Source organism: Mesocricetus auratus, unplaced genomic scaffold (genome assembly GCF_017639785.1).
Source record: "Mesocricetus auratus isolate SY011 unplaced genomic scaffold, BCM_Maur_2.0 Super-Scaffold_100007, whole genome shotgun sequence".
Taxonomy (NCBI): domain Eukaryota; kingdom Metazoa; phylum Chordata; class Mammalia; order Rodentia; family Cricetidae; genus Mesocricetus; species Mesocricetus auratus.
The window spans coordinates 58,084,407-58,111,556 of NW_024429191.1; the positions used below are offsets into that span (position 1 = coordinate 58,084,407).

The following is a 27,150-nucleotide window of genomic DNA, read 5'->3' on the forward strand; positions in this document are numbered from 1 at the left end:
CTAAATACTGGCCAGGACCATGGATACTGTCCAGGTCCATACCTGAGATTCATACTCAGAGTATGGCCCTGAATTATGTCAGTCAGGAGCTATAAAGGCAAAACCCACGAGGCTACATACTTCCTGCCTTCATCCAATCAGGGGCAAGCATGCATTCTGACATACTTCCTCCTATGTGTGATCAAGCACACATCCTGTACAGTTGGGGCAACCAAGCTTGCTCACAGAAGTGAAAAAACATGACTTGTTATCTTACATGAACAGCCCCAGCAATCCAGGAAGTTATCTATACCTGGGCAAGTGGAGCTTACCGGTTAGAGGCATTTTCGTTTTATAGATCTCTTAAGTGCAGTAATTAAAACTTAAAACATAGTGTTAGCCATCACAGGGACAAGGAAGCTGAATAATAGGGCAGAGCTGATTGGCCAGCATCAAGCTGCTCTTTTCAAGCCGTTAAACGAGCAGCAGATTTCCTTATTGTACCAGCTAAAGCTCTCCTGGTTTCTGGGAAGGCCACCTAGCAGCTTAGTTTCAGTCTCGGTAGCACAAAACATCATCCCAAACCAGGCTCTGGTCCAGTCTGCATAGTGCAGAGGCCTGGGCCTGGTCACACACACTAGGGGCTACCTGTAAATTTTATTTAACAGTTTGAGGGTGACAGAGACTAAAGTCACAGCCTGTGTGGGGCCAGGGTTGGAGTCAGGTGTCCAGACTATGTTCAACATGAACATCCTGACATACTTCCTCCTATGTATGATCACATAGGGGTAGACCAGGATAACTGGAGCTCATGTGCATGGCCAATGCTGAGGGCTCCAGCCCTGCCCTACTGGGGGGTGGATGTATTTGGGGCCAGTGGAACCATATCTGGAACAGAGAACTCCCAATATGGGGGAGACACTAAGTGACCCAGGAGTCTGTTGGGGTCTGGCTTTTGTGGAGGGTGCAGAGCAAGTAGGCCTTACCATCATTTAAAATGGGTTCCATGCCTCACTTTGGCCACTGGCCAACCATGCAACCTCAGCAAGTTCCCGTCAACATCTCAGAACCTCGGTTCCTTGATTATAAAGCAAGACTTGCTCAACAAGTCTAGTTCTGATTCAACCCCACCCCGCCCCGCAAGCCTCTGCTTCCCTTTTACCCTGGGGTACCAATGTTTCAAAAGTTAAAACAGAGCATGTGCTGAGGCATTGGGACACAGATGCATTGATGCCTGGGTTACTCCAGCTCGCGTGGCTCCAGATGCTTTCATGCACCCATGCCATCTCAACTGCTACCAGAAAGGATGGCACATTTACCAAAGAGGAGAAATAGGCTTGGAGGACCTGACCCTCCAAGAAGGATTTTTTTGTAAAGTGATATTTTGTTGTTGTTGTTATTTTCCAAAAATCCAGAGGTTCTGGGGAGGTAGAAAGATTGGGGGAGTCAGTTATCACAGCAACCCTGACTCCTTCCTGTGGGACTGTATAATATGGATGTGTTGGTGGCTTTGGGTTTTAAGCCTCTTCTGGGCAAACCTCTTTCTGTCCTCCACACAGCTCAGTCCTAACAAATGGCTCAGCTGGCCGGAGTACCCAGTTGAGGTGGTATATGTGTAGACTTAGTAGGCGACCTGGTTTGTTCGGCTTTAGCCAGACAGCTTGGTGGGCTTGGATCAGCTCCTTCCTGTGAGCTCCTGAGAATCACCAAACCAGCCAGGCAGAGTGAATCTTCAGACTTCACTAGAATTCTGGCTCCTGGAACAGCTGGGGCAAAGCCATAGTTCTTCAGAGGCAAGATCTTCAAAGAGCCAGGTAGAGGCAGATCCTAATGTTAGGGACCAGACTCTGCACCTTGCTGTGCTCCAGCTGTCCCCTAGGGGTCAGCCTGAGACTGAGACCACAAAGCCAGCCAGATTCTGGTTCCTCTGGCTTTCAGTGTGTCCCTGGGGAATACAGATCTGTGTGACTTGGGGAGGTAGAGGATGGTACTCGGCTAGAAGTCAGGACTGCAGCTGAGCACCCTTAGTAGAGGAAGATGAACCCATTAGGGTGTGGGCGTCACTTCCAGCATCATGGCTTGGTGGGAGTCACTTTGAGTCAGTAAAATGCTTTCCTGTTGGCTATAGGGTAAGCCTGCCATCTGGGCACTACCCTGGGTCTTTGACCTGGGCAAGTCTAGTCTGGATGTTTCTCTAAGCATTGCTCTGCAGTACCAGAGTCTGACTGTAGAGGATGCCCGTGTCCTCAGAATCTGTCACACCTGTCAGGGCAAGTGTCACTGAGTGCTGCCAAACGTGCTGCTGAACGTGTTTCTCAATTCAGGATGCCCAGGGGTCCAGGGATGGTGTCTCCCGGACACGTCCCTCCTGAGCCCAGTCTGCTCCAAGGGTCCTGCTGCCAAACATGCTGCTGAACGTGTTTCTCATTTCAGGATGCCCAGGGGTCCAGGGATGGTGTCTCCCGGACACGTCCCTTCTGAGCCCAGTCTGCCCCAAGGGTCCCTCTTTTGTGTAGCCCCCAGTCCATGTGAGGAAGAGAGCTGGGGAGACATGGGCCTATGGGTATCAAAGTGAGGGCTGCTGGCCAAGGGCTATAGTTACCCCTTGACAGTCAGTGAAGCACAACCTAACTCAGCACTGAGATTCTTGGTGTTTGGTCATCCCCCTACATAGACAGATTAATAGGGAACCCATCAAACCAAAAGTATGGCAGGCCACCCACCTGCTCTTCCTGTGACAGGGTCAGACAGGCCAGAAAGTCACCCCCGGTGCCCTCATATGCTGCAGCCTCCGGTGCTCTGCTCCCCACAATCCTCTCCTATTACAACCACTGCCTACCCAGCTGCCTGCTGGTTCCCTGCTGTTCTGTCTCTAGAAACCCAGGCCACGGCCACAGCATGTGAGCCTCCTCACGTGGGATGAAATGTGATCTCGGGTCCCACCTGCTTCTCACTGTAGTGTATCTCACACACCCAAAACTGGTGGTGCCAACCCTCTCCTCTTTAATTTTGTGTGTGAACATGCGTGTGCATGGCAGAGGTCAAAGGAGGGCATACGGTACCTGCTTCTGTCACTGCTATTCCTTTGAAGCAGGGTCAGTCCCTGAACCTGGGGCCCTCCCCATCTCTGTTTTCCCCAGTGTTGGGGTCACATGTATGGCTGTGATTTTGCCCATTTGTTACATGGGTACTGGGGTCACTGGTGTGGCTGGAATTGTGCCCAGTTTGCTACATGGATGCTGGGGTTTGAGCGCTGAACTTCTGACCTCATGCTTACACTGATCACTGACCCATCTCTGCAGCCTACCGACTTCCTGGGAAGGCTGTGTTCTGTCTTGCCTCCAAGCCTTTATGAGGTTTGCCTTTCTTCTGGGCCATCTGTTCTGCCCACTGACTCTCACAGGCTGCCTGGTATTTGTGTTTTCAAAATCCCTCAGGCATCCCTTTCTCCAGGTGCCCTGTACTCCAGCTGGAGGAGGATCTGCCCTGGGCTTCCTGGGCCCTGGGTTGGTGGCAGTAATGGCCTCAATCTGACTCTCCGAGTGGTTTCATGTGTACTGTGGGGTGACAATGATGCCAGGGTAGCAGATCCCTATCTAGCACCTCTCCTCCACAGCAGGGCAGTTCCTGTATCCTCAAGTGTTTCTCTGAGCATCGAGAAGATGAGATATCTAGAAACAGAATCATTATAGCAAAGAATGTGCGGATTTTTATTTTTTAAATAGATTTTTGTTGCTGTTGTTGCTTTGAGGCAGAAGAATCACTACTTATTTCAAGGTCACCAAATTCCTCTCTGAGAAGCTAGCTCAAGATTTCCTTAGATCCTTTAAAATATTTTACTTTTATTCTATTTATGTTTATATATGTGTGGATTTGTGTCTGTGCCCACAGAGGCCGGAAGAGGGAATTTGATCCCCTGGGGCTGGAGTTGCAGGCAGTTATGAGTTGCCAAACATGGACTCTGGGAATCAAACTCTCGTTCCCTAAAAGATCGGGAGGAGCCCTTACATTGAGTCATCTCTCCAGCCCCCTGGTTTTATTGTTTTTACATTTCTTTGTGTGTGGGTGTGGGTGTGCATGCATTCAGGCACACCTATGCCACAGTGAGCATGTGGAAGTCAGAGGACAATATGAGAGTCAGTTCTATCCTTCAACCACGAGGGTTCTGGGACTCAAACTCAGGATGTCAGGCTTGGTGGCAAGTGCCTTTACCTGCTGAGCCAGCACCCCAGCTCACCGCAGCTCACCCCAGCTCACCCCAGCTCCCTAGCTCACCCCAGCTCACTCCAACTCACTCCAGCTCACCGCAGCTCACCGCAGCTCACCCCAGCTCACCCCAGCTCCCGAGCTCACCGCAGCTCACCGCAGCTCACCCCAGCTCACCCCGGCTCACCCCAGCTCCCGAGCTCACCAGCTCACTAGCTCCTTCATCCACTGACACTGATGTGAGCTGCTCCCCACCCTTGGGCACTGATGTGAGCTGCTTCCCACCCATTGCCACTGGCAAGAACTGCTTATCACCAATTGACACTGGTGTTACTGGCTTCTCAAGTCAAACGAGAGACTGAAATTAGAACTCCTCTTTTGGATTGTAATAATGTTGGATTTTGCAGGTTGTAGTAGCATACACCTTTAATCCCAGTATCTGAAGGTGGAAGCAGGTGAATCTCTGAATTCCAGACCAGCCTGGTCTACATACCAAGTTCCAGGCTAGCCAAGGCTATATAGTGAGATCCTGTCTCAAAAAAAACAAAAACAAAAACAAAAACAAAAAAAAACACTTCTTGGTGTGAATTTTTGGTCATAACAAGGTTTTTTCCTTGGGGCTGGAGAAATGGCTCAGTGGTTAAGAGCACTTACTGCTCTTGCATGGGACCCAGGATCAGTTCCCAACACTCACATGGCAGCTCACAGCTGTCTGTAACTTCAGATTTGACACTGTCTTCTGGCCTCTGCCAGTACCAGGCACATATGTGGTGCTCATGCATACTATATGGGCAAACACATTTACATACAAAAGAAAAATAAGTAAATTCTTCTCTCTTGGGCTACTGAGGTAGCTCAGTAGATAGTGCCTGCCTCAGAGACTACCTGAGCTCCACCCCCAGAACCCACAGGTGGAAGAAGAGTGACACTCCTACGGCTCATCCTAAGGCTCTTGCAAGGCTGTGTTTACACAGCCTCCCTCCCCTAATGTACACAGTAGCGAAGCAAATGGGGTTTGCAGGGGGCCAGGGCTTTATCTCAGATCCCAGATGGCTTCCACTCACATTCCTAAGAGACTTTGCTAAAAGCCCATCTTGACAGGACAGCTCTTTCTGCCCTGTACCCAGCCTGGGAATGCTACAGATCCATCAGTGTAGATCTTAAACATCCCAGACCATCATCCCTTCATCCATTCATCCATCCACCTGGAAGCAAGTATTTTTTTGTTGTTGTTGTTTTCGAGACAGGGTTTCTCTGTATTGTTTTGGAGGCTATCCTGGAACTCACTCTGTAGACTAGGCTGGCCTTGAACTCACAGAGATCCGCTTGCCTCTGCCTCCCAAGTGCTGGGATTAAAGGCATGCACTACCACCAACCCTGCCTAGAAGCAAGTATTCTTAAGGCCACTTATGACAAACTGCACTTTTAAGTTCTAAGAATACTTTTTTTGGAAAGACAGTATTGTGACTCTGCAGAGCTTGGAGGTTCAGGGGCGGCATCTCATGTGTAACGGTGTGGCAATGAGAGGAGAGTTCATGGCTCAGAAGGACTGTCCTTAATCATCGTGTGTGTGTGTGTGTGTGTGTGTGTGTGAGAGAGAGAGAGTGTGTGTGTGTGTGCGCGTGCGCACGCTCGCGCACGCCTTGTGTTCCCTGTGTTCCCATAAATGTTCCCTTAAAAAATAAATAAAAATAAAAACAAGACACTATAAAGCTCTGCTTTATCCTGAGGCTCAGAGCTTCTGGAAGAATGTCTTCAGGAAGTAGAGGAACTGGAGCCTGAGAACAGCACAGGTGTGGAGTTCCTTTCCATTAGTTCAGCCCAGCCTGCGGGGCTGCCCCAGGGACCTAAGGTGCCTCTCTCCCAGGACAGCCTGATGCCCAGGAGCGTTTTTCTGATTTAACCTCACTATGGCAGGGCTCCATGAAGCTGTAGGGAGTAGGCACATAGGTTCCATCTTTTCTGCCCTCAACAGAAGGAAGGGCTTTGGTTTTGTTAACCATAGATGTATGCCCAACCTCACGGTCCCATTTCAGTATGCGTTCTTTCACAGAGCACACAGTCTCTGGTCTCCCTTTCTTCTGTGAACCTGCTTTCTTTACTACCTTTCCTCATCAGTGAGCTAAGTGAGTCTCTGACACATGTGGGAGAACATACCACACATGCATGTACACATGTAAGAGGTTAGCGCTCAGAAACACCACAGCCTAAACCAGTGTTTTCAGGCCTGGCTGCTCACTGGAATCAGGAAGGAGCTGTCAAACAAACACTGGTTACTGAGTCCTGCCCAGTAGAGATTCCCAGTCACCCCCTCCCCTCCTTCTCCCTCTTCTGTTCCCCTCCTCCTCCTCCCTGTCCCCCTCCCCCTCCCCCTCTCTCCCCATCTCCCCCTCTCCTCCCCAGGTAATTCTAACAAAATTTACTGTCTAAACCAGTGTCCTCAAGGTTTGGGCATGTTAGAATGACCTGGGAACTTGTAAGAGTCCCATGCTCAGGCTGGGCCTCTGACCCCGGAGGTGACCTCTGTGTTTTGAAGTCTCCAGGGCAATTCCATGAAACCACAAAGCACTGGACTCTGCACTCTGGCTGGTGCCTGCCTGTGCTTTTCTCTGAGTACAGAATTGGAGGCTGGGTGAGAAGAGTCTTGTCCCTTGCGAATGGCTGCTGCCTAGTCCAGCTGCGTGTTCATGTGCTCCTGCCATTTCTATATTTTTCTGTGGTCTGGTCCATATTCTCTGGCCACAGTTTGGTACCGTATCCCAGCCCAAAGCGTCCACGGTCCTATAGCAGCAGCTCAGTGGACTCTCGCTAAGGAAGGAAGCATTCCTGGTGTGCAGTGAGCCGTGCCTTCTCTTTCCAGACAGAAGGCTTCAGAGTCACTGGGATCCTGTGCTCCTTTAGTTTAAAAACTTCCAACTTTAGAAGAATGATAAGAGCAAAACAAATACATTCATTCATTTAAACTCAGCAGTTATCAGGTTGGCACACTCGTGTGTGTGTGTGTGTGTGTGTGTGTGTGTGTGTGTGTGTGTGTGTGTGTTGCTAGGGAATTTGACTGTTTTGGTGAGCCTTATAAAAGTTAGTTGCACCGGGCGTTGGTGGCGCACGCCTTTAATCCCAGCACTCAGGAGGCAGAGGCAGGCAGATCTCTGTGAGTTCGAGGCCAGCCTGGTCTACAAAGTGAGTTCCAGGACAGCCTCCAAAGCCACAGAGAAACCCTGTCTTGAAAAACCAAAAAAAAAAAGTTAGTTGCAAACATAATGACATTTGATTCTAAAATCTGTTGTTTGTTTGAGACTGGGTCTCATGTAGCTCAGGCTAGCCTCAAGTTTAATATGTAGAGGAGGGTGACCCTGAAATGTTGATCCTCCTGGCGTTCCTCACCACCTCACCTGGCCTTAATTCTTAAATTCTTGCTGGTCCCTAAGCCCAAGGGCCTTCTTCCACACAACCACAACGGCCTTGTTACTTGCAGGAAATTTAGGATGGGCACAGCGTAATATCTAACATCAGCTGCTTTCATATTTCCCCAGATCTCTAGCTCCTAGTTCCGACCTCAGATCTAGGCCATAATCACACAGTATTTTCAGCTGCCATGCCTCTTTAGTGACCTTCACCTAGAATAATTCCTGAACCATTCCCCACCCTCCTTTGGACCAAGTGTTCTGAATGATGTCCTTCTAGAAGGGCCAGATTGCCTCCTCCTCTGAGCTGAGCAGAGAATATCATAGACAGCTATGTGACAGAGCTCGTAGCAGGGTGTCTGGTGGCTTATCTGAGGTACCCTAGGACAAGACCTTTGCAGACATGTGCCTGAGGCAGGTCCCAGCCTGGCACTACACTCTTCAGTCTGCTCCACTCCTGTACCCCAACAATGTACCTCTTAGGCTCCCCATCTAATTGCTCAGGTCAAAGGTCAGTTGTCATTAATCACCCCATCCTTGCTTTTTCCCTCCTCCTCCTCTTCCTCCCTCAGCTGCAACACTGCAGAGACCTTTGGGTTGGATATGTCTGGAGCCACCTGTGCCCTTTTCCTGACCCTTGCAGAGCCTATAGCTGTCTTCCAACACACATCTTACACTTTTCTATGACAAATCTTCCATACAAATGCCAGAATTGTCTTCTAAGCCCTTAAGTCGGGACCTGGAACTTGTCTAAGAGTTCAGAAGCAGGAGGCATAGCTCCACTCTGCCCATAGCAGCCTGAGGAGTTCCTTAATCTCTCAAGGGCCTCAGTTCAGGCCAAACTGGGATTTGTGGCTTTGACACAGAAACTAATTTCTAAGTGAGCCCTATGAAGCAGTGTTGATCTTTTTATTATAAGACGTTTTAATATAGATTTTTAGCTATGAGGATTACCAGGGGATGCTTAGAAATAGAGACAGGTGCACTGGAGGGGGGGTCTCTCTGAAACAGAGACTCTTACTTCATAGTCTTTATATAGTCATAGGTAGGACTTTGGTGGGATTTGAGACTATTATCTTCAAAAGGTTGCTAAGAAACCCAAGTGAGATCACAGGATGGCTCCTGATGGACCCCCGATGGGATTATAGTCAATGAGGTCACAGAGATACAAGGAGGTAGCAAAGTTAACAGCCTTAAGATCCCCAGAAAATATGAGGAAAGGAGGGAGAGCATGCTCATACGCATCCAGGCTTGATGTTAATTCAAGAGTCACTGATGTTAGCGTCAAAGGTCTATATACGCAAGGAATAGTGCCAACGTGCCAGCAGCTCCTCAGCAAATGTTAGTTGTGGTGGGATTCTCACCTCCTGATGGAGAGGTTTTAGCCAGGCTCCAGAGCAAGGGGCTCCTTCCCTTTGCCATGTCCTCAGAATGTTCCTTGCCTTTGCATCTCGCCTCGGAACTGTCTTGCTAAGACCTTCCCATGAGTCCTAGGCCAGACTCCCAACTCCTTACAAAGGAGGACCCTTCCACCTGCCTGGGAAATCAAACCAGATAATCATGCTGGAAAGGCTCCGTGCAACCTTACAGGGACACAGCAAGCATCCCCCTAAAGGATGTTGCCCTGGGATGCAGGTTTGCCTAGAGGAGCAAGCAGGCTAGAGGAAGGGTGGGTGATAGTATTGGTCCAATTGGCCAAGACTGGCCAACGGCTCAGCTCTTGTTCTGAGAGGTGGCTTCAGAGATCACCCTGCTGTTGCTCCAGGGAGCAGTTGGGCACCCAGAAGATGACTGCTCCCACTTAGCAGGGGAATACAGCATCAGTTTCTATGGGGTGATAGCTCCTGCTTGGAGGGGTGGAGGGGGCGAACTTGTCAGGGATGATCAGTCTGCTAGGCTTTTTCCAGAGTCCAGATTTAGGGCAATGACCGGAGACTTCTAGGTGCTACTCTGGGGGTCTGGAAGAGAGGACACTCAAACAGTAAAACTTCCCTGTTGTTCTTATCTTGGAGCCCTGAGTCTTGCAGACAAGTTGGGCAAGGGCTCACTTACACTAACCATCCCCGTGTCACTACTGTTTAGACAGACACTCTGAGTGACTAACATGCTGATGGGCAGTTAAGCAGGGGTCTGACCCAAAGTTTTAAGAACAAGGAGACAGACACGAAATGAAAACAGAAAGACCAAATATTATCTTGGTTAATCCCATCTGGCCCCTATAGGCCCAAGTGAAGAGATTTCCCAGATATGTCTAGGTTTGTGTCAAGTTGACAAACCAACCCACACATTCAGACGATTCTCCTACCCAGGACCCTGTCCCTCCACCCTTTGTAATCAGATACCAGCACCAGTGCCACCTCCACAGAGAAGCCTTCCCTGCTCGTCCACACCCTGGTCACATCCATCACATTGTGCCCTCATTTCTCCAGTCTCTCTTGTCCACATCCAGGACCTCCCCTGGGTCCCCTTGCGTGCGCCTCCGGCACTCAGCACCCTGCCTCGTGCGCAGCTGGGACATACTCGGGTGGATGAATCCCAGATGGAAAGGTCACCCTGTGCTAGGGAGGGACTGGTTCCAACCTGGAAACCCAGGAGCACTTAGGAGACCAGCTCAAAGACCTCACAATTCACGGATGCTTGGAAAAGAACTTGTAACGAGAGCTAGCAGGAGGCCCAGAACCACTCCCAGCTACACCCCAGGCTCTCGGACTGTGTCCTGCACACGGCATTTCTAGTAACAGTGGCCACACTCATCAAGCCTCACCTATGGCTCTGTGACTTGGAGACCCTCTCCCCTGGCCTCATCCTTAAATGTCACAGACACTACTAGAGCAATCCCTCCTCCCCACGTCTCTTTCTCTGCCTATCAGCAGTCACTCTTACATGGTGAGGCCCCTCGAGGTCCCTGTCTCCACATCTCTGCTGCTGTGACAGACAGACTGACACTGCCAGGAACGGTGCTCAGCTTCCTGCTTCTGGGTCTGATCTGCTTTCTTTCGCAGCAGGCCGTAAGCCAGGCTGTATTGCTGCTGTGGGTTAGAAGGCAGTGCCTACCAAAAAATTGGCAACCATCTTGACTGGCCTTGTGACAGAATTAATTCATATTTGTTTATTTGTTTGTTTTATATATGGAATCCTCCACAAATTTGCATGTCATCCCTTGTGCAGGGGCCATGCTAATTTTCTATATTTTTTTCCAGTTTTAGCATATGTGTGCTGAAGTGAACAGTCATGTTTGTTTATTTGAGATGGAGGTCTCAATGTTGTCCAGTCTGGCTTCAAAGTTCTGCCTTGGATAATCCCCCTGCCTCAGTGTCCAAAGTAGCTGAAACTACAGTTATATGCCACCATGCTGGGCTCCAAATTGTGATTTTTTTCAATAAAAATTCCTTTTAAACTGGGTGGTGGTGGCACATGCCTTTAGTTCCAGCACTTGGGAGTCAGAGGCAAGAGGATCTCAGTGAGTTCAAGGCAAGCCTGGTCTACAAAAGAGTCTCAGAACAGCTAGGACTACACAGAGAAACCCTGTCTTGAAACCCACCCCCGCAAAATTCTGTTTTAAAAAAGACTATTTATTTATTGAGACTATTTATTATTTATAGGATCTCTCTGTTGTGTAGCACTGGCTGTCCTAGAATTCACCAGGTTGGCCTTGACTTACAGAGCTCCTCTCTAAACTCCTCTGGAGTTCTGGGATTAGAGACACATACCACTATGTCTAGCCAGTTTATTCATTTTTATTTTATGTGTATGATTATTTTGCCTACATTTATGTGTACCACCTGTGTGCAGTACCCACAGAGGCCAGAAGAGGGCATTGGATCCGCTGGAACAGTTGTACACCATCATGTGGTTGCTGGGAATTGAACCCAGGTCCTTTGGAAGAGCACCCAATGCTTTTAACCACTGGAGCCATCTTTCCACTCACCCACCCCAAATTATGAAATTAAACTTGAGACCAAGGCTTTGGGGCCTGAGGATGCCGGATTTACCTTTTGATCCTGTCAAATACTAGTTGGGTCTATAGCAAAATCCCTAACCCTCACCTGCATCACTATTTTCCCTGCTAACTGGGAGTGGTAACTGGTATGTTTCTCCAGGAATACCTGCAAAGCACAGGGTTTAGAAAATGCTGGGATTTCAGGTTATAAAACGGACTCTAATTGACTGACACTTTTTGCCCCAGGTGTGCTGACCTCCCCTGGTAGCCAAGCCTATATCCCTGACCTACACTCAGCCCTGTCCCCACCCCTCTGTCATCAGCTGCTCCTACTGGGAAACTCAGCCCTAGGACTTCCTGCGGGTGGAGACCATCCGATCCCAAGGGAAAAATGTTTAGAAGGTTCCTTAGAGGTAAATAGCTGAGCTGTCTTGGTCCCTGCTACATTCTTGTGACCAGGAAAACAAAAGTAGCTAAGAATACTGTGATACAGAATAACCCTTTGGTTTTGTGTGTGGAGCATGCTGCAGCCTCTGGTAAGGAAGTTCAAGTACTCCACCACCAGGAGGACTGGTCTCTACAGAGAAAGAATGTTACCTCTACTGTCCCAGGCCTTCTATCCAGAGCCCACAAATTAAACTGATGAAATCTCAATCTCTCCCTCCCTCTCCCCTCTCTTTCTCTTCTTTCCACCCTCCCTCTGGTCTCTCAGTATGTGTGTATCTCAGTCTCTACCCTGACCCCTCCTTTGCTCCCACCCACACTATGTAACCCTTAGCCTGGAACTTGCTTTGTAACCAAGACTGGAGATTCACATCCTTGCTCTTCTCTTCTTGGCACAAATTTACAAATTCATGTTGTTGCTCCCCTCCTCCTCCTCTTTTTTGATTTATTTTTCTCCCTCCTTTGTTTGAGTTGCAGCTAGGCTTGAGCTCATAGCAACCCTCCTACCTCAGCCTTCTGAGGGCTGGGATTACAGGCATGAACCACCATGCCTGGATCAAGTTTTCTTTATGATGGGTGATGTCTGACCTGCTTCTCCACACATGCTGTCTGCTATTTCTCTGTTGTCTTTAACTCTAAAGAATCCTGTATCAGTCAGGCATGGTGATGAACACCTTTAATCCCAGCACTCCAGAGGCAGAGGCAGAGGCAGAGGCAGGAGGTTCTCTGAGTTCAAGGCCAGCCTTGTCTGCAGAGACAATTCCAGGACAGCCAGGGCTACACAGGGAATCCCTGTCTTTAAAACAAACAACAATACAAAAAGCAAAAATAATCCTATATCAAAGTAGCATATGGGAGGGAGGGTATTGATCCTCCAGTCTCTCTCTAAAGCCCCTTACATACACAGACACCTCCATGTCTGCCTGAGGACGCGGCTTCACAGTGGGCGCCCAGCGGTGCCTTCCCCCAACACTGTAGTTACAGACTTCATGCCATACTACTTTTGTTTTATATGTATGGGTATTTCATTTGCATGTATGTCCCTGTACCTCATGTGTGCAGTGCCCAAGGAGGGCAGAAGAGGACATCAGATCCCCTGGAACTAGCGTTAGGAATGGTTGTGAGCCACCTGTGGGTGGGTGCTGGGAACTGAACCCTGGTCCTCTACTGGAGCAACAAATCCTCTTAATTGAACCATCTCTCCAGCTCCCGGAAGGAAGTGCTTTTTATTATTACTTTTTTAATTTTTAATTTTTTTATTGAACTATACATTTTTTCCTCACTCTCCTTCCCTCCTCCCCTCTCCCCTTCAACCTCCCCTCTGTCTCCCATGCTCCCAACTTACTCAGGAGATCTTGTCTTTTTCCCTTTCCTAGGTGGATCCATGCATGTCTCTCTTAGGGTCCTTTTTGCTACCTAGATTCTCTGGGGTTGTGGCCTGTAGGATGGTTATCCTTTGCCTTATGTCTAACATTCACTTACCAGTGAGTGCATGTTGTATTTGTCATTCTGGGTCTGGGTTTCCTTCCTCAGGATGGCTTTTTCCAGTTCCAGAGGACGTTTTTAATCTAAGCGTAAGTGGTGTGAGATGGGTGGCAGGTTGTCTGTGTTGGGGCTGATGGCAGGTGGCTGCCCTTCCCACCTGCAGGGCCTCTGTCCTGACCACAGGCAGGAGCTCAGCTCCTGGTGACACGGCTTCTTCCCGTAGAGCTCCCACCACTGTCCTGACACCCTGCTCCAGGCGTGGTTGCCTGAGCTCTCTCTTCTCCATCCCGTCCCCGTCACTCTACATGAAGCGCCCTGCTTGGGGGTGTGAGCAGTCACTCCCCGAGAAACCCTTTTAGATCTGTATCTTTGCTCAGTACGTTCTACTTTGGGTTTGGCACCAACCTTTCCTGATGAAATTCTCGTCAGATGATGAGAATCACTCCAGCTAACACAAGCTCTCCCTGTGAGGCCTGCGAATCCATGTGCTGTCTGTCAATGTGACTGTCGCCCTCCTTTTCCTCTGTGGGTTATTTTTATCTTGTTGGTCCCACTCTGAATGTGTCTTTTATCGTAAATAATTTTTACAGATGTCAAGGGGAAAAATTCACAATGAATTCTAATTAAGGAAGGAGAAACTGTATAGGAAACGAAGTAGGGAAGTCTTCAGCAGGGAAGAGGCTGTTTCCATAGGGCTGAGACTGGACCCGAACTGCATCTGCCAGCATTACCAGGGGCAGATGCTTTTGTAAGGTACATACTTTTGTTAAAAAATATGGGTCACTTGCCAGGCAGCAGTGGTGCATACCTTTAATCCCAGGACTCAAGAGACAGAGGCAGGTGGATCTCTGTCAGTTTGAGGCCAGCCTGGAGTGAGTTCCAGGATAGCTAGGGCTGTTACATAGTGAAACCCTGTCTCAAGGGGTAAAAAAATGGGACACTTAATGAATTCATGTGTCATTCTTGCACAGGGGCCATGCTAATCCACTCTGTATTGTTCCAAGTTTAGTTTGTGTGTTGCTGAAGCAAGCACCCAAGGTTTGTCTTAAGCTGGTTCTGAGAACTAGGATGACAGGCATTTACCACCACACCAGAGGTCATGCATGCCAGGCACCCGCTCTACCAACTGAACTGCATTCCTAGCCTGCTTTTATAGGGTGGAAGTGGCCGTAGGTAGGGTAGGCAGCAGGGTCACAGAACACTTCTTACGACAGTGGAGTAGGCTTGTCTTGCTCAAGAATAATTTGGGGGCAAGTACTTTGTTCCAGGTAGAGTGATAGTTTGAAGTTTGGAAGTACAGAGCCCCTAGGACAAGCTTGCACCCTCTGCAGAGGCAGGACTAGCCTCACTGGAGCTCTGTCCTGCCCAGCTGTCCCATGTTTATGGCCTGAAAAGAGAATATTGCTAGAGAAAGGATCTGGCCCATTCCTAATCTACAAGAGCAGGAGGGTCCCTATTGTGGGGTCTCACCCTGCATCCTCTACAGTTGCCATGGCCTGGCTTTTTGCAACCAGTATTGTGGGTCCCTCTCCCCTGACTGCTGCCTCCCATTTACCCCATGGGAAGTTGACAGGGGTTACCTCATAGCCCCCCAGGAGACCCAGAGGGATTGCTCAGGGCTGTACCCGTGGAAGAAGCAAGTCAGAGGCCCCATGTCCATTTGCTGGCCTGGCTTCACTAGGTAACCACACACTTTGTGCTGTTGCTCTCTCTCCCTTTTCCTCTCTTCGTGCCAAGTCTCCTGTTCCCCTCCATCCTGTCTTTCTGCTGTTACGTGTGCGTGTGCGTGCGTGCGTGCGTGCGTGCGTGCGTGCGTGTGTGTGTGTGTGTGTGTGTGTGTGTGTGTGTGTGTGTGTGTACATATGGAGGCCAAAGGACAAGTTGTGGGAGTTAGTTGGCTTTCTCTTTCCACCATGTGGATCCTGTGATCAAACTCAGGTCATCGGTCTTGGTGGCATCTCTAATCTTCTGAGCCGGTATGCCTCTGGACTTTAAATGACCCTACGCACCTTAAGGACCTCCCACCTGGAGGAGGTACTTTACCAACTTTATTGGCTCTTGGGACCCCTTTAAGCCCCAGAATCTTTGCTGTAGAAATGCAAATCCAACTGGCTCAGGGTGTGGTGTGCAATGCATTTGGGGCTTAGCTGCCACTTCCTCCCCTGGAGGAAACAAAACTTGTGATAACAGTGTGGGTTTGGTGACAGCTATTACTCAGAGACTGAAAGGCTTGTCCCAACACTCCCAGTCAGTCATGTGTGTCTGCTCCCTTCACCCATCTATCCATCCATCCATCTATCCATCCCCTAGAGCCCCTGGGCCACATAAGTGCAAGGAAGAACTGGTCTTCTGCTGCCTGTGGGAATGCCTCCCCGGGGAGTTAATGCAATGCACAGGCCAGCCTTCTTTCATGATCATTGTCTGGTTATTGTGACAGGCCCTATGCTGACTTCCTGTCCCCCCTCGTCTTGCCTAAACCTCTCGTCTGTGCCATTACCCCAGTCCTTCTAAGTCCTTCTCCCTCAGCTCACTATAAACATAGACTACAAATACAGGGACCCTAAGAAGAGAGTCCCATATGGCCTGTGGGAGGGGTAGGCTGTGTAGCACCGGGCAAACGACCGGTCTCTGAGGTCAGTATCCTTTACGTGAAAAATAGTGATAATGCTATCAGATTATCAGGAGGTCAGGGCTCTCCCTGGTTTGTTTCTGTGCCTCAAGGAATGACCCACTAGGACTAGGTGAATATTTGTTGGAAAAAATGAAGGGCCCTGGGCTGTCCCTTTGACCAGAGCCCACCTATAGCTTATGTACAGAATTCAGTACCTCCTCCCATCTGGTACTTAGTGTCTCTGACTACAAGGTCCTCCCACCTGCAAGCTGGTACTCCCTTTCCTAAGTGGTCCTCCTTCTGCCTCTGCTGTGCTCACTGAGTGCAGGTTCTGCCCCAGCAGACTTTGCCAGCCCTGCCCTGCACCAAGACACCTCTGTCTAGGGCATTCTTTGTGTTTGGTGCACAGGGTCACTTGGACCATTGCCATGCCCTCTGTGGTTCCCTAGAGCTGGGGGTTGGGGCAGATGCCCTGAAATCAATGACTACTGTGATCACTCCTGCATTCCGGTCACTTCCACCTTCCAGGTGCACCTTCCCATAGGGAAAAAGGACAGGGGCCACGGTGCCAGACTCAGGGGATGAATGACTGCCACCTCCCCAGGGTCTGCCCAGTGTCTAAAGCCTGACTAGGCTTGGGGTAGGGTACTTCAAGTTTATGTGTATGGTACGGATAATCCCAGTGTTGAGGGCGAGGCAGGAGGTGGAGAGTTACAAGTTAGCCCAGGTTAGGAACCAGGGACTTGTCTCCAAACAACGGCCAAAAGATAAGTAAAAAAGTGGTCTTTGGGTCAGATGGAGAAGCAACACCGGAGACCCATATGTGACACCTTGGCTTTTGAAAAATGAGCATTTCAAGTTCTTAGTTTAGAGCTGGCTCTAAAGAGCCACCAACCATGTCTATCAATCATGGATGGAGGGGCAGGGTTTCCTTACCTGTCAGAAAGGCCTGAATCAAAAAATAGCCTCCCCTTCCAAATAATACCTTGCCAGGTGACCTCTCCCAACATCAGCTTGTCTGTGAAATGGGCACCATCTTGCTGCACCCCTGGGCCTGCTGGAATGGTACAGCTAGAGCCCTTTCAGTGTTAGCCAGGGAATGCTGGCTCCTGACAGTGAGACATGGTTCAAGAAATGTAGGTAGCTGTAAGCATTCATACTCTATTTCCTGTTGACCGGCTCCACTTTCTTCAATGACTATCTACAGGTGGTAGCTGTATCCCCGGGACTGTTTCCCAGAGAAATCAGTGAGCAGAGGGTGTGTGTGTGTGTGTGTGTGTGTGTGTGTGTGTGTGTGTGTGTGTGTGTGTGTACACGTGTGTGCGCACACATATGTCTTATTATGATAGGCATTAGCCTATGGGACTATAAAAAGCAGCACTGTGTTGCAGCTCCCAATGAGGGCATTTGCTGAGTAGTCCTCCCCTGCCACTTGCTTCCCATAGATCCTGCTCCACCCTAGGCTCTAACAGCCTCTCCACCAGGTTCTTAGACCCCGTTCCCCACAGCCCCACCATAGAGGTACAGGTGAGGCAGTAACCGGAACCCCCCACCCACCTCAGCCTGGCCTGGTCTCCAACTTAGACACCACCCATTGTTCATACCTCCAGCACCCCATGAGCCCTTTAGGTAGTCCCTAAAGCACACAGCCGAAACGTACAATGTTACCCAGGATATTTCCAGGAACTTCGTGGTACAAAGCATTCTGGGAATTCTTAAGAGCCAGGCGATAGACTGGTTTCCTTGGCACAGAGCCCCTCAGAGCTGTGACAAGCCAAGCCCATCTGGACTGTGAAAAGGAACGGGGAGGACATGCAGTGTTTGCACTCAAACTTGACCAGGGAGGCCATTCTTCTCCACTGGAATACACTTTGGGATATGACTAGACCTTGCTGCTCCTCTTATGACTTGTACCCATATGTGTGTCCTGGTAGCTAATTAGACCACGCAGTCCATGTATGCACAAATCCCTCATTCTGACTCTGGGCAATTTATGCATATGCCCAGTCTACAGGACACTCTGGTAGGTCACACACTGGGCTCACCTGGGGTTCCTTAAAACCTCTAGATTTAATTGGTTTGCAGTTTTACCAGTTGGGAATTTGCCAAGCTGACCTGGTGGTTTTAAGGTGCAGCCAGCGATATGGTTGGGTGCACAGCAGACAGGGTCAGGGGATCCATTTGAATTTGAAATCTTGGAACAGGTAAAGCCAGAGGAAAACAGAGGACTGTCTCAAGGACCCAGCACTAGCTGGTTGCAAGGCCTGAACCAAGATAATGCTACTCCAGTTGTAGCTGGTAGAATAACTTACACCACACCATGGCCTGGAAAGTTCTCCTTCTGGAGCCTTAGCTTGTGTGTGCGTCATGGGCGGCACTGGGATGGAGGGAGGCACATGTGCCACAGTGTACATGTGGAGGTCAGAGGACGACTTTGGGCAGTCAGTTCTCTCCTTTCGCCTTATATGGGTACCAGGGATCAAGTTCAGGCACTATGCTGGTCTGCCCCATCACCTGGCAGAATGCACTCAGGCAGTACCCTGGTCAGCCCAGGGTTCCATGACTACTAGCCTGCATGCAGGTGCAAAGGACCCCTTTAAAAAGAAAGACCCCTGCCCACTTACCCTCTCTCCTTCCTGATCTCTTTCCTGCTGTTTCCCTGGGGCAGACAGGACTGTTGCCCTCTTCTGTCTCTGTGTCTCTTTACCTCTTTTTTTCTTTCCTCCCCCTGCTTCCTTTTCTAATAAAACTTCTCACTTAAGCTCTGTGTGCCTGGCATGTTTGTCCCCACCTCGGTCACCCTCGCCTGCCATGGAATCTGCCAAGGTTCCCTGTGTGTGTTATCATAACACCTGGGTTACACTGCAAGCACTTTTACCTGCTGAGCTATCTTGTTGGCCCCTTTGCCTTAGCTTTTGGACCCCCCCCCCACAACCATGCCACCAAAAAAAAAAAAAAAGCCTTAGTTGAGCCTGATCACGAAGTAAGCTCTGCACTTTGCCACAGCCAACTCAGGGTTCCAATAATCTGTCTCTAGAACTGTAAAGCTCAAGTCACCATGGCAAGGAAACCATCAGGGTTTGGTACTGTTACAAAACAAGCATCCTTTGGAGAGTTCTAGGCAGGAGTGGGATATGCACTTGGTTGGAGTCGTGGAGTTGTTGGGGGCTCTTGTGTCGGCACTGATGCAGGAGGCCTGAGGTTCTCAGCTGCCTGGAGAGCAGCAGTCCCTGAAGCCCCTCCACCCTGCTGAGGGAGCTGCACTTAACCTTTCTCCTGGCCCATCTATTCCTCCTTGCTAGAACCCCAGCCTGACCGCTGTCCCATTGTCCCTTCATATGTGTGAATATGGCTAGGAGAAGCCCTGTGTCCTGTGCTGCCGGTGTAAGGGACTCCCTGGCCTCCTAGGGTCCTACCTTGTCAACCACAGCTGGTGGCAGCCCCCAGACGCGTGGGCCCACTCCTGTCAGGACAGCTACTACTGTCGGGGCTATTTTATTTATTCCCCGTTCTGGGAGCTTGTAATCAAAGGGCAGTGTTAGCACCATTGCTTGTCACAGGGAGCAGGGATGCTGGGTTGCAATTCTCAGCCAGGCCCTGGAAGGGAGTCTGTGGCTGGCATCATTTGGGGTAACACTCTGGTCTGTTAGGGGGGAAAGTGAGGTTGTAGAGGACCTACAACTTCTTCAAGGTGGCTTCCTTGAACTCTGCTCTAGATCAGGGTCCATGCCCCACTATCCTCACACCTTGGCTGACTGAGTGCAAGTTGCAAGCCATATTTACCCTCCCTTCCAATCCCAGGTAGACTTGAGTACGAGAATGCTAATAAGCTCGCCTGACTGGCCACAGGTCTAGAATTCTTGCTTTGGACTGGTCCCCACCCCGCCCCCACCCTCCTGCACCACCCCCAGGTCCATGCTCTCCAGCTCTGCAACCCTCCCAGCCCCAACCATTCTGCTTCCACTCAGAGCCACTGGCCAGCACAGCTGGCCGTCCTGGGGAGGGGACAGTTAGACACCTGGTTCACAGGTGCCTAACTGCTGCCTCTAGTTCTGTGACTCTGTTTTCTCACCTGCAGGAGGGTGCGGCCACCTGTGCTGTTAGGCAAAGAAAGTGTTATTTCAAAGGTTAGTTTTGCTAAACACAAATGTAGCTCAGTTGGTAGAGGGCTTACTTGGCATTCATGAATCCCTGAGTTTGATTCCCAGCATGGCATAAACCAGGCCTCATGAATTCTCAGCACTAGAGGGGGGAGAGGCAAGAGGACCAGAAGTTCAAGGCTACATATACATAGAAAATTCAGCTGGGCACCATTAATCCCAGTTCTTGGGAGACAGAGGCAGGTGGATCTCTGTGAGTTTGAGACCAGCCTGGTCTACAGAACAAGTTCCAGGACAGCTAGAAGTGTTATACAGAGAAATCCTGTCTCAGAGGGAAAAAAAGAAAGAAAAGAAAAACCAGTGTCTTGAAAAACTTTTTAAAAAATTAAAAAAAAATGGTGCATGCCTTTAATCCCAGCACTCAGGAGGCAGAGGCAGGTGGATCTCTGTGAGTTCAAGGCCACCCTAGTCTCCAGAGTGAGTTCCAGGACAGCCTCCAAAGCAATACAGAGAAACCCTGTCTCAAAAACAAAAACAAAAACAAAAACAAAACAAAACCCAAGGCTAACCTGTACTACATTAGATACCAACTTTAAATTTTTAATTTTTATTTTATGTGTGTGGATGTTTTGCCTGTCCATGTGTATGTGTGTGCACCATGTGTGTGCCTGGTGATTGTGGAGACCAGAAGAGGGTGTCAGGTTCCCCTGGAACTGGGGTTACAGCCATTTGTGAGCTGTCATATGGGTTCTGAGAACCAAACATAGGACCTCAGCAAGTGCTCTTAACCTGCTGAGTCATCTCCTAAGCCCTAAAATGTTAATTTTTAAAAATATTATATATATATATATCAGTCAATTTTAGACAATTTCTTTTGTGTAGCCTTGGTTGTCTTGGAACTAGCTCTGTAGACCAGGCTGGCCTCTAACTCATAGAGATCCACCTGCTTCTTTTGGTGTTTTAAGGCAGGCTTTCTCTCTGTAGCCCAGGCTAGCCTTGAACTGCTTGAGTTGCTAGGATTACACCTGTCTGTTGAGCCCATTGTGCATGTTGAAAAGTGATGCTGAGGTGACGAGATCTCCCCAAGGTTACCCGACAGACCCTGACTGGTGAGGTTGTTCAGTCTTCTGCCCTTCTCACACATAGCCTCTGTGAGCCATCGAGCCCCTGCTGGTTAGCAGCAGCTCAGCTGGTGGGTTACCCACAGCTTGACCTTGAAAGTCCCTCCACACTCCCCACCTGCTCTTTGCTGGCCCCACACACGGTGGGTTCTAATAAATTCCCAATCCCATTAGCCAGGCAGTAGCTGTCTAGAGAAAACAGGTGGCCCTACAGAGCAGCAGCTTCCCTAGGGTCTGAATGTCTCCCAGGGACAGACACAAGGCCCCAGGGGAAGCTGCCACCCCAGTCTAGAAAGCTGGACGTTTGTTATGCTAATGTGCATTGACACACAAAACCACCCCAGTTTCTGGAAGAATTCACACTTGGAATCTTTGCCTTTGGTCTAAGCGGCCTGTGAACTCACCCGCTGTCTGGGCTGGGTGGGTGCCACCAGGACCCTGTCCTTGTCTTTGCCTCATCCCGGAAAAGCTGCCTCTCCTAGGGTCTCCCTTTCTCTGCCCTCATTCTCCCCTCTGCCGGCCTCTCATGCTGTATTCGGTTGAGGGCCACCTTTATGAGCTTGTCCCTGATGACCCTGGGGAGGGGCTTTGTGTCCTGTCTCTTTGGGTTGCCTGTGGGGTGTCCAGCACTCACTGCCTACTCCTCTCCCCATCCCAGCTGCTCAGGAAGGGGAGCTCCTTTGCAACCGACCCTCCTCACTGCTTTCATCCCTGCTGTGGTGGAATGGGTCCAGGGGCCAGTGGCAGCCAGTCGGGGCCCATTCTAATGAAGGAAACTGAATGCCTGGGCAGCCGAAACTGGCCCCTTGCGAATGGCCAAGGGAGAGCCTGCCTCACAGAGAGCACGCCAGCTCTTGTTTGCCCCAGCCTGGTATTCTTAGATACAGACTGGGCCATGGGGCCCTAAAGAAGGGTCCCAGCAAGGGGAAGGTGACAGAAAGCGGGTATACTTGGGGTGAGTGGTGCCTTCCACGGCATGGTGGCTTCAGAAACAGGAGGAGCAAACAGTACATCTGGGGTGGGAGTCAGGATCAGACCTAGCAGGACTCTGATGCCAAACTCTCGGGACTCTGAATCCTTCTCTCTCGTTCCCTCTTCACAGAAAGCCACACAGCTGCAAAACTGCCCCTTGGGCAGTGGCATACTGACCCTACCCAGGGCTCCTTCTGCTGGATTTGGAGGGGCTTTATACAGTGGAAAGGGCTTGGGAGACGGGCAGGCTGGCTTCCTGGCTCTGCATGTCCTCTGGTGGGCAAAGCTCCCCCAGTTTCAGCTTTCTCATCTGCGAAGTGGAAAGAAAGGTATATACTGAGATACGCCCACACCGGGTGGGCCTGAGCTCTTTGAAGGCAAGGCATGGCAGCATACCCTTGTTTTGCACGTGAACACTCCGGCAGGTCCCCTCTCGAGTACTTGAAAGGTCTAGGAGCAGAAGCTTGGGAAACTTGCAGATTCGGCTAGCTGCACCCTGCCTGGTGGACCAAGAAGGGTGGAGCAGGCTGGCTTACACCAAGCTCCTTCTGGTCCCTGCAAAGTCAGCCTCTGGGAAGCACTGATTCTCAGTCATTGTCACCTCTCCAGCCAGGGTGAGCAAAACTATCCAGGCATCGTTGAACACAGGCAGCACCCCTGCCTTCATGGTCTCGCCTAATGTCTGGGTCTGCTCTGAGCATAGGATGCAGTAGTCCCTCTGGGGCTTTCTGCCTGTGAGGTTATGGTCAAGGTCTTTTTTTGTTTGTTTGTTTGTTTTTCGAGACAGGGTTTCTCTGGAGCATTGGAGGCTGTCCTGGAACTCACTTTGTAGACCAGGCTGGCCTCGAACTCACATAGATCCGCCTGCCTCTGCCTCCCGAGTGCTGGGATTAAAGGCGTATGCCACCAACGCCCGGCTATGGTCAAGGTCTTGCTGTGATAGGAGTTCTCTTGCTGTGATAAAACACCATGACCAAAAGCTACTTGAAGAGGAAAGGGTTTATTTCATCTTACACTTTCAGGTAACAGTCTGCCACTGAGGGAAGTCAGGGCTAGACCCTGGAAGTAAGACCTGAAGCAAAGGCTACTGGAAAAGGTTGCCTGCTGGCTGGCTCCTCACTGCTTGCTCAGCCTGCTGTCTTATAGACCCCAGGGCCACCTGCCCAGGGGTGGCACCACCCACAGAGGACTAGGCCCTCCCACATCAGTCAATAGTCACCACAGAAGTCGGTACTCACTGACTGGGGCTTGGTGGCAACTTTGTATAGAGTGCAACCACTGCAAATAGCAAGAGGGGCTGGACACGGTGGTTTGCACCTGTGGTCCCAGCACTTTGGGAGGCTGCAGCAAGAGGGTCAGGATTAAAAAGCCCTGTTTTAACCAAACAAGGTGAAAATAAAGTAAACCAGAGGCTGGGGTGTAGCTCAGTTGGTAGAGGGCTTGCCTAGCATGCACAAGGCTCCTGGGTTCAACTCTTAGCACCACATAAAACTGGACACCGTAGTGCAGCCCTGTAATCCTAACACTCGGGGAAGCAGGAGCATAAGGAGTTCAAGGCCATCCTAGTTACATACTCATTTTAAAACCAGTCTGGAATACGCAAGGCCTCAAAAGCAAACAAATGGGAAGGAGGCATGGCTCACCCATGAAAGACTAAAGACAACCAAAGAACAAACAAAAAGAAAACAACAGGGGACTGAACTGCTGTCCTCACCGTCGCTCAGGTGAGAACCCGCAAGCTGAAGGGACTAGGTGTGAGTACAGGTGGTCAGCAATGGGGCCATTGGGATCTGTAGCCTGAGCAGAGTGGTTGCCAGGGGGCCTCGCCCCTATGAATGTAGCCTTGTGGTTAAGTCGGGACAGCAGGAAACCTGGCCTGAAAGCAGCTTCTTTTTAGGGCACCCCCCCAACTGGCCTCCTCTGGGCTCAGCCTCTCCAGTTTCCACCTGAACACAGTGGCTCCTTCAGCCCTGGGCTGTGGTTTCTCCTTAAGTAGGAAGAACAGTGGCTCAGTGTCCTGAGGCCAGGCGTCTTTGGTTTTCCCTTGCTGAGCCCAGCCCTGGCAGAGAAGCCACAAAGAGCTTGTGTGTGTGTGCCGAGAGAGGAGAGGCCAGCCCCAGTCCTCCAACCAGCCCGTCCCTCTGCTGCTCTGGCCTTCTGTGTATCCAGGGGTAGGTTGGGCAGGCCCAAGTAAGCTGGTGGCATTGGCCTTCCTAGAGTCGCCCCTGGGCTCTCTGCCTTACTGATGCTGGGTCCTAGGCTCGATGGCTCTGCTGCTGTCTTGTGTCTGCTGTGGCTTGGGGGTGTTTCCACTGACATGATTAAGCAGACAAGCTTTGAGGGATTTCTTTGCTTTCAAAGTGGAATTATAAGCCTTTTAGTATCTTATGACCAGAAAAATCAGTCTATGCTCACCCGTATCCATAAGTAGTGGGGGGGGGGGAGCACAGCCCTGGAGTGTCCCTTGCAGAGGACCTCATTGGGGTTGAGAATAAGGCAGATAACTAGAAAGGACAGGAACGTGCTAAGGGTTGTCAGAGGGCCTTATGTGAGAACCCAGCCTGAGCATCCATCCACGGGATTGAGGAGGGGCTAACAGTGGACACAGCTGAGGCACCTGTGGGCAGTCCCCAAGACCTGTGAAAAGCAGCCGAGCTGGGCAGTGGACACCTGCTGAGCAGGTGCCGGAGAGTGACGCGAAAGCCTCCCTGTCCTAGGCAGATCAGAGGCAGGTCTCAGCCCTGTCCCCAGGCCTTGTCACTCCACTCTTCCTCATCAGTGGTCTGGGTCCAGAGACAGTTGCTGTGTAGCTGGTGAAGGTGAGACTCGTGGGTAGGAGGCATGCAGCAGACGGGCAATAATTGGTAGTTCTTATTAAGAACGAGCTGTCAGTGTCGGGTGTGGTGGTACACACCCTTCAATCTAGCACCCAGGAGGCAGGGGTGGGTGATCTCTGTGAACTGGAGACCAACATGGTCTACATAGCAAGTTCCAACTACACAGAGAAACTCTGTCTCAAAAAAACAGCAATAAAAAAAAGAAATTATCCTCACTGGGGTCCAGGCCCCATGGGACAGAGGGGGGTCGCCCAGACCTGTTCTGGGAAAAGGCTGCTGGGTCTTGAAGGAGGCCTCTTTGATACTCTCAGCTGTCTCATTTCAAATGTATGTCTTGGAGCTGGCATGGTGTCACATGCCTTCACTCAGGAAGCAGACAGCAGGGTCACCACAGGTTTGCAGCCAGCCTGGGCTACACTGCAAGACTCTGTCTCAAAAAGTCCACAGATATGTGTCTTAGGAGCCTTCCAGAAGGTCCTGCTAACCCACACCCAGGCAGAGTCTCTGCTCTCCACAGTGTGTGACACCCAGACAGACTCTGCTCTCCACGGTGTGAGTGATCCTCTGTCCCAGACGCATAAGGAGCTGGAATTCAAAGACAAACAGGGACATGGACCTTGTCCCCAGAATGGCAGCCTGGTTAGGGACCTGATAAAGGCAGCAAACATCGTCTTCATCACAGCAGCAGATTGCCACTTGACCAGACAGGGGAGTCTTTATCTGGAGGTTATAGCTGAGTGGGGTTTTGCAGGATAAACAGGAGTTTTTTAGATAGTCAGAAGGGACCAACCATTTAATAATAAAGCAGCATTCTCAGGCTGCTCCCATCGCCTCTTCCAAGCTCTGTGGTTATGAGTGAGCCATTTCTTCTATGTAGGCTTCAATTTCCCACCTTTCATTTTCCTCTCGTTCCCCCCCCCCTTTGAACACTGCCACCCCTTTTGAGACAGTCTGCACCCCCTTTGTTCTTGCAACCTGGGGGTTGAACCTAGGGCCTATGCAAAGTAAGTGCTCTGTACTGAGCTACACCTCAGCCCTTTGTCCTGGGCCTTTGTGTAGCTGAGCCCGGCCTGAAGATGCTCACCTCTCGCAAGCCCAACACCCCTGGGAGGCTGCACGGAGACAGTGCTTGAGGAGCCACATGCCCAGCCCTGGCCCTGCGGTGGGTGTGCTGATGAGAGGCAGAGGGCTGGGAAGCAGAGCCCGAGGGGAAGGAGGCCCGGCATCTGCCAGAATTGTAGCTGAAGAGAAGGAGACTTGCGGCCCCTGATGATGACAGAGTAGCAGCTGTCTAGGCAGCAAGTAGGTAGACAGTGACCCTTTCCAGATGCAAACAAAACAATCAAAAAACCATTGACTAAGTCCTGGAGCTGATAGTCTTTGTACCCCAGAGCCTCTCTATCCTTTGCCTGCCTTCCTTTTTTTTTTTTTTTTTTTTTTTTTTTTTTGTTTTTTGTTTTTTGAGACAGGGTTTCCCTGTATTGTTTTGGAGGCTGTCCTGGAACTCGCTCTGTAGACCAGGCTGGCCTCGAACTCACAGAGATCCACCTGCCTCTGCCTCCTGAGTGCTGGGATAAAAGGCATGCACCACTAACGCCCAGCTCTCTACTTCCTTTTATGTATTGGTTTCTCTGTTGTATTGGGGTATAGGGTCTTAGGCTGTAGCTCTGGCACTCACAATGTAGCCCAGGCTGGCCTTGATCATTTTCTTCAGAGTACATGCTTGCTAACCTGACTTCCCTGATACAGTGCCAGCTCTGTAGCACCCAACCAAGCAAGACTTTGTACTGCTCTCATCTGTACAACACCATCCGGCACATAGCATATCTTCATCCTGTAGGAAGGAGTGAAGGAACAAATGATGCCTTCAGCTATGATCATAAGCTTTCCTGCCACAGACTCAATTGAAGATTTTTTCCCAGGCCCATGATCACCTAGCTTTTGCTACCTGCATTACATTGCAAGCATCTAGTGGACAGTGAACAGGTCAGGGCAGGGACCACTGCTTTACAACTTTTCTGAATGCTTGCACAAGCTGGCAGCGAATTCAT

The 27,150-nt window shown here is 50.3% G+C and overlaps 1 protein-coding gene and 2 non-coding genes across 4 annotated transcripts in view; 1 reads left to right on the top strand and 2 right to left on the bottom strand.

Moving 5' to 3' along the window:
- The window catches only part of Rab11fip4 (RAB11 family interacting protein 4), a 104,430-nt gene that overhangs the window by 30,793 nt on the left and 46,487 nt on the right, over window positions 1-27,150 (top strand). The gene's annotated exons all lie outside the window — the stretch shown is intronic.
- LOC121141610 lies at window positions 10,712-10,816 on the bottom strand. The gene has a single exon (XR_005878590.1). It is a non-coding gene; the product is annotated as a U6 spliceosomal RNA (small nuclear RNA).
- On the bottom strand, window positions 14,385-14,491 carry LOC121141723. Its single transcript, XR_005878676.1, has one exon. It is a non-coding gene; the product is annotated as a U6 spliceosomal RNA (small nuclear RNA).